This window comes from Protopterus annectens, chromosome 8.part0, assembly GCF_019279795.1.
Source record: "Protopterus annectens isolate FY-2018-M chromosome 8.part0, PAN1.0, whole genome shotgun sequence".
NCBI lineage: Eukaryota > Metazoa > Chordata > Ceratodontiformes > Protopteridae > Protopterus > Protopterus annectens.
This window is the reverse complement of record NC_056741.1, coordinates 124,075,834-124,082,155: the sequence shown is the minus strand read 5'-3', so window position 1 is coordinate 124,082,155 and position 6,322 is coordinate 124,075,834. Positions and strand designations below refer to the sequence as shown.

Genomic DNA, 6,322 nt, shown 5'->3' with positions numbered 1-6,322 from the left:
CATATTCGACCATATCCCATTGGCTGTGCCTTGCACCTCAGAAGTGTACATCACACATAACAGAGGCTTAAACACAGAACACCAAGTTATGTTGCTAGTTATGGTCAACTGCTTGAGGTGGATTCCCTTATGTGGATTAGGTGGATCCTGTCACCACGCCAGTGTGCTACCCTTCTGGTAGCATATGGTGTGATGCATACTTGGAAGCATATATTTATTATAGCCAAGTGGGTTATACTGTCAAAGTCTTTGTCCAGGTCAAGGTAGGCAGTATGCAGTGTCCTCCCATCCATGGCTATGCTGAATGTGTCAAAGAAGTCAACTGAGTGTAACAGACATTATCCCTTCCTTGACAAAGTCTAACTCTGCTTGATGGAGTATGTGTGGAGGTTGCCAATGTCCTTGTTAATGAGGTTCACTATAAACTGTGCTATGGAGTTGCAGATCAGCCTAGTTAGACTAATGGATCTATCATATAACTGATTGGTGGATGCCCCACCTTAGTGTAAATTGGTGACAGTGGCTGTCCTTCACATGGCTGGGACAAAGGCATTAGTCAGGCCTCTTTTGAATACAGTGCCTTATGGCATTGCAAGGTCATGCTTGGGATCATGTAAGATGCATTCTGTGATGTGATAGGCTTCCATGGCAGCTGTATACCATGACATTCACATGGCAGTGGTGACCTGTTCCCTACATATAGGAGAAGGGAGCAGGCAATGGGGACATCCTGATGTACTGATGGGGGGACAGGGGCCGAAGCCTATACTGACTCTGTCAGACATCAAGTATGCTATGCCTACAGCACTGGTATTGTTGGTGTCCTTGACTGCCACAAATGAGCAGATCCAAGTGCTTCCTCTGATGTTGCAGAAATATGTGCAGAAGGTGAGATGACTGTCTGTAGTGGATGTCGACAATGTGGGCTCTGGGTTTGCTGTGTAGGTTTCCAGGAGTGAACCCATTCACTTGTTCATGCTAAGGAGACATTGCTCCGAAATGGGCACCTTCACCTACTTTGTCTTGGACAGCGGTATGCTATCCTTGTTATAGACACTATTTATTGCAGTTGTCCAACAGACAGGTGTACATATCCTTGCAGAGGATGATGTGGTTCTGTCGGGTATAACTGACTCCATGCATCTATACAAATGCAAGTATAGCGCTTGTGTGTATGTGTAGATATTGGCACCAGTACCTAAATAGGGATTAGGGGCTGTGAAGCTATGTATACCACCTCCCAGAAGGCTATATTCCACATTGGAGGTGATGTATGTCTGACCCTGGCTAGATGGGTATTGTGGGAGATGGTGACTGCAAACATGACTGCATGATGGTTGGTTTGCGATGGAGGATGACACTGTTCATAGGTTCATAGGTTGGTACTAGGCTATTGTATCTAGGGCCTATACAAGCCTAGCCATAACAATTCCCGGGGTATTTCTTCCCACACTATTTACTTCCCTGGACCCCTGTCTAGCAGGGAGACTGACGTGATCCCTGGGGTGAATTTCCTTTCTCCCATCCAGTCATCAAGGCTCCTTTTGAGGAGGGCCAAAGAGGTGCTCTGCTTGACATGTATAGCCTACAGCACATGGTATTCCCAGGTGGTCTCCCATCCAAGTACTAACCAGGCCCAACCCTGCTTAGCTTCCGAGATCGGGCACATTCAGGGTGGTATGGCTGTAGGAATGCTGCAGTGGTAACCCATTTTGTGCAATATCAATTCCAACACACCTTCACCTCATGTGTGGGTAGCCCCAAGCTGCACTGAGATGTTTGTAATTCCACTGTTGATGGTTCTCTGGCCATTTGTGTGCTGACATGGGTACATCTTCCAATGTATGTTTGGGTCATTCAATTAACCCTGGATTAGAGTACAGACCCAAATCCTAATACAGTTGATGAGATCCATATAGGCAGAATGGGCTTCCTGGTCACATGTGGTGGCCGGTAGCTAACTATGATTTGAATAGGTGTGTTGGCAATGGTTAACAGCCCCTGCGGTTTCCCCTGTGCATGTTGCTGCCTGTACAGCATGGAGGTGTGTATGTGTCTCATATATATTGACACCCTATGTCCCATGGAATTACTGCCCAAATGTTGGGGTCTGATTGTATGATAGGATGGTAGACCAGGTAAGGCTGGGTGCTCTCTGCAGCTTTAAACCATGTGTCTGTGACTGCACAGATGTCAGTATTTTCTAGGGTTAGGAATGCTTGCAATGAGGGCAGAGTCATATGTTTACTCCTAGCGTTTAGCAGTATAGCCTTCAATGTGTGCTATGCTGACAATTGTATGTTGGTAGTAATAACCTCACCACTTTTCCTAATGAAGGCACTATGGGAGTGGCGAGGACCATTGGCAGATGCCTGAAGGCCAGCTGAGAGAGAGATGGAGGCCATCTCTGGCAAAGCATCATGGTCTGTTGACCATATCATCCTAGGCTCTCAGGTACTGGAACCCCCTGTTATATTACAAGATAACAGACCATATGCTAAGGTCAATAATTTCCTGATTGTATTGTGGCATCAGTCTGGGTGACAACACAATTCTGCATAAGGCTAGTGACATACCTGCCTGGGACACATAATCAGAGAGCTCACTCATGTCTCATTGCATATAGTCCAGGGAGGTACATCTCAGGTCAGACATGCCAACATAGACTGTGGCAGACTCATGACAGTACCCGTTGGTGAGAGATAGCAGTATATATGTGATATGGTGGATTCTGTCACCTGACACACAAGTAACAGTGACCATCTCCATATTCAACCTAGTGAGAGGCACATCAGTGTGTCTCAAAATGAAGCCTCCTGTGTGTGCTATGTTTGATATGTGGTGATGCCTTCATGGCTGTGGGACACAGGTGTGTGGCTAACTGTGGTATGTGCTGTCTAGGGCTGTAGGATTCACATGTGGCTTTGCCTTGGAGGTCTCCTTTGTTTGTGGATGTATATGTTGAGGACCTCTGCATAAGTGTGTGTGTGTGCATGTGTGTGTGTGTGTGTGTGTGTGTGTGTGTGTGTGTGTGTGTGTGTGTGTGTGTGTGTGTGTTGTGTAGGTGTGGGTGGTGTGTGAGGTGTACTGATTGTGCTGACAACCTATTAGGGGACAGATATGCAGGCTTGACTGAGGAAGAGCATATACTGTAGGTTCCTAATATCATTGCATCTCTTAAACAGTGTGTTCCTTGTTGGCATTTGTAGATGGTGATGCATCCGTGTACATGAGGCAGGTGCTACACTGTGCCAGGATGGCCATATTAACTAGACTGGCAGAGGAAATGATAGGACAATGTCCTGCCATATATTACAGAATCTGAGGGAGGAAGGCCATTGAGACCTAGGTGCTTACTACAACAGTAGGAGGCTGACACCACTGCATAAATGTAGACAGGCTATGAACAAGCAGTAATAGGTGCAACAGGTAAATGCATTTGAACACCTTGTAGGACATGCAGCATACAGGCCATGAATAAGCAGTAATAGGTGCAACATGTAAATGCATTTGAACAACTTGTATGACATGCAGCAAGTAGCAGGAAACATCAAGATCAGGAGGGCAATGCATGATGTATTGGCACTATGTTGCTGATAGCCGCATACATGCTGTTATGATAGTTGGTGGAGTATGACATGGGAGTTAGTGGTGAATAGTGCTGGCAAATGTGGATGTTCAGGCTGTGTACATAATGGTGAACAATGTATGTAGTCCTATGATGTGTTTCCTTCTTCAAGTCTTTCAAGAGGGATGTACAGCCGTAGGACTCCACCTTTCTCAGAAGCAGAGAATGCCACCATAATTGGTGCACTGAGACTCCATCAACAGGTCTTGTTGTCAAAGACTCGCCATAAACAACATGAATGTGCTGCACTGTGGGCAGACCTCGTGGTATCGGTGAATCATGTGGGCCAGCAGGACAGGAGCTATGAGCAGGTCCAACATTGGGCCACAGATATGATACATCATGCACGGCAAAGGGCTGCAGCTGTGGCCTGGGACTGTGCTGGTACTGGTAGAGGGCCTGCTACACAACAACCAGTCTTGGCCACAGAGGAGTTCCTGGCAAACCTGAGTGCAGCCACCAGCTCACAGGAATCTATCACACCATATGTCATGGAGGTGGGTGGCACAGCTTTCTCAGCTAATGAGCATCCAGGTAAGCCTCCTGTGGTCATCACTTTAATACTGTAGCATTCATAGTAGCAGCCTCTGCATACCTGTTCACATATGTCAGGTCAATCTGCATTGGGGGGGGGGGGTTGTAATGTACATGTGTGCACACATATTGTGAATGTCAGCAATGTGGGTAGTATCACAGTTTGTACTGTACATGTTGATATATACACATATTATCCTGTACCAATGCCACATTTGTGTCTGCTAACAATACCTCTCCCTCACAAATCCATAGGTACCTCTGGTGTGGCTGGGGTCCAGCATCCTGTAGCTGGTCAGTTTGGAACTGTTTTGTTATGGCTCCTCTATACCCTAGGCATGTTAAGGGCTGCCAATTTGCCATGGACACAACTGTTAAGCTTAGCCATATTGCAATACTTGCACGTTCAGTTGTAGAAGGGTTCACTGCAGTGTATTACATTGGTAATCACAGTACCATATTTGCAGGAGCTATAACATATTAGCACATATTTTTGTAAAGGTGTAGGCAGTCTGCTAAAAGGGGTCCATTACTACTGATGAAATGGGTGCACTCTGTTTTAGGTGAAGGCCCATCACATACATGGATATGTCACTTATCACACAGGTGTATAGTACTAGCAACATTAACTGGATGTAGCTCCACTGCATGTTGTTAAGGGCCTGTCTTTTGTGCATCTGTTGTGGTCTGCTTGTGTGTTGTGCATGGATCATTCATAAGGTGTGGTATGTATAATGCATTTGTGGCACCTCACCTGTATGTGTGCATGCGTGTGTGTGTGTGTGTGTGTGTGTGTGTGTGTATGTGTGTGTGTGTGTGTGTGAGGGTGCGTGTGTGTGTGTGTGTGTGTGTGTGTGTGTGTGTGTGTGTGGATCAGCAGACATTATAGTGTAGGAATTAATGTCATGCTGTCTTCCCCTCACAGGTGACCATGGGGGTTGGAGTATGTCCCCCTCACACCCTGATGTCAGTGTCTCATCGGACTCTGATGATGATGGTGGCCATTGTGAGGTACACATGGGTTTGTTTGGGGCTGAATCTGTCCCATTGTTTGACATCCCACTTCTACCCCCAATGTCACCACACACAGTCAGTATGCCCACACATACCCAGTCCCCAGCAGACACAGATATTGGATAGTCAGAGGGTGGTGGTATCAAACAGGAGAGTGTGGTGACTATGTCTTCTGTGACTGTAGATACTAGCCATAGCCAGAGAACTGGTAAGGTCCCACAAAGGTAGATTGACAGGGGTGCTTGAATGAGGACTGCTGCCCATCCAGTACCTGTTAGAGGTGTCACAGCATGTGTCAACAGAAGCATGTTTTGGTCTGACATGGAGGCACAAGGCACTTTGTGAACAGTACACCAGTTAGATGCTCGGGGTCATGGATATCACACTGCATGGCATGCATGACTCCATCCACGGCATTGGTGATGCCTTTTGTCATTTTGCTGATGTAGATAGATGGTGGGTTGAGGCAGTGTCAGTCCCTCATCATGGTGGGAGTAGGGCATGGAACACATGGACGTAGGTCAGCAACAACATCAGCTGAGATCCCATGTGTCCATGCACAGTCACACTCGCATAGTGGCAGTACCAAAAGCACTACCAAAGGGAGGGTGCTGTCCACACCACAAAGTTACAGGCCATGAGCATGTGGTTCTGGGTAGTCCCATGAGGGACACAGACCCAGCAGGCAGCGGTCACCATCAGCAAGTGGTACTGCATCTGGCCCTGGGCATGGTGGTATCAGTGTCACTCCTGGGGAAACCAGTTCCCATGTTTATGGCCGGAGACTGTGAACAGTACATTCCACCATGTACGGTCCACAGCTGTCCAACATACCTTTGGTAGTGCTGGTGGTACTGCCACTACAGGAGCAGGAGTGCACATGGCCACATCGGCTCTTAGTTGTTGTTGTTGCTGACTTACATCCATGTGTCCGATGCCCTACTCCCACCATTTTCAAGCACAGACATTGCACGGTTAAGGACTGACATTGTCTCATGCACACACTCACACATCACCATCACATACAGGTCACCAGCAGACACACACAGCTCCTATCCATGGCCCAGCTGACCAGCACCCCTCCAGACACACACATGATGTCAACTGTGTGGCACAGCCTAGGTCTTTGACAAACCCACACCACAC

General features: G+C 47.2%; 1 pseudogene; it reads right to left on the bottom strand.

Annotated features, from left to right (window-relative positions):
• Positions 1 to 1,582: 1,582 nt before the first annotated feature.
• LOC122809887 lies at positions 1,583 to 1,691 on the bottom strand (annotated as a pseudogene).
• Positions 1,692 to 6,322: the final 4,631 nt, after the last annotated feature.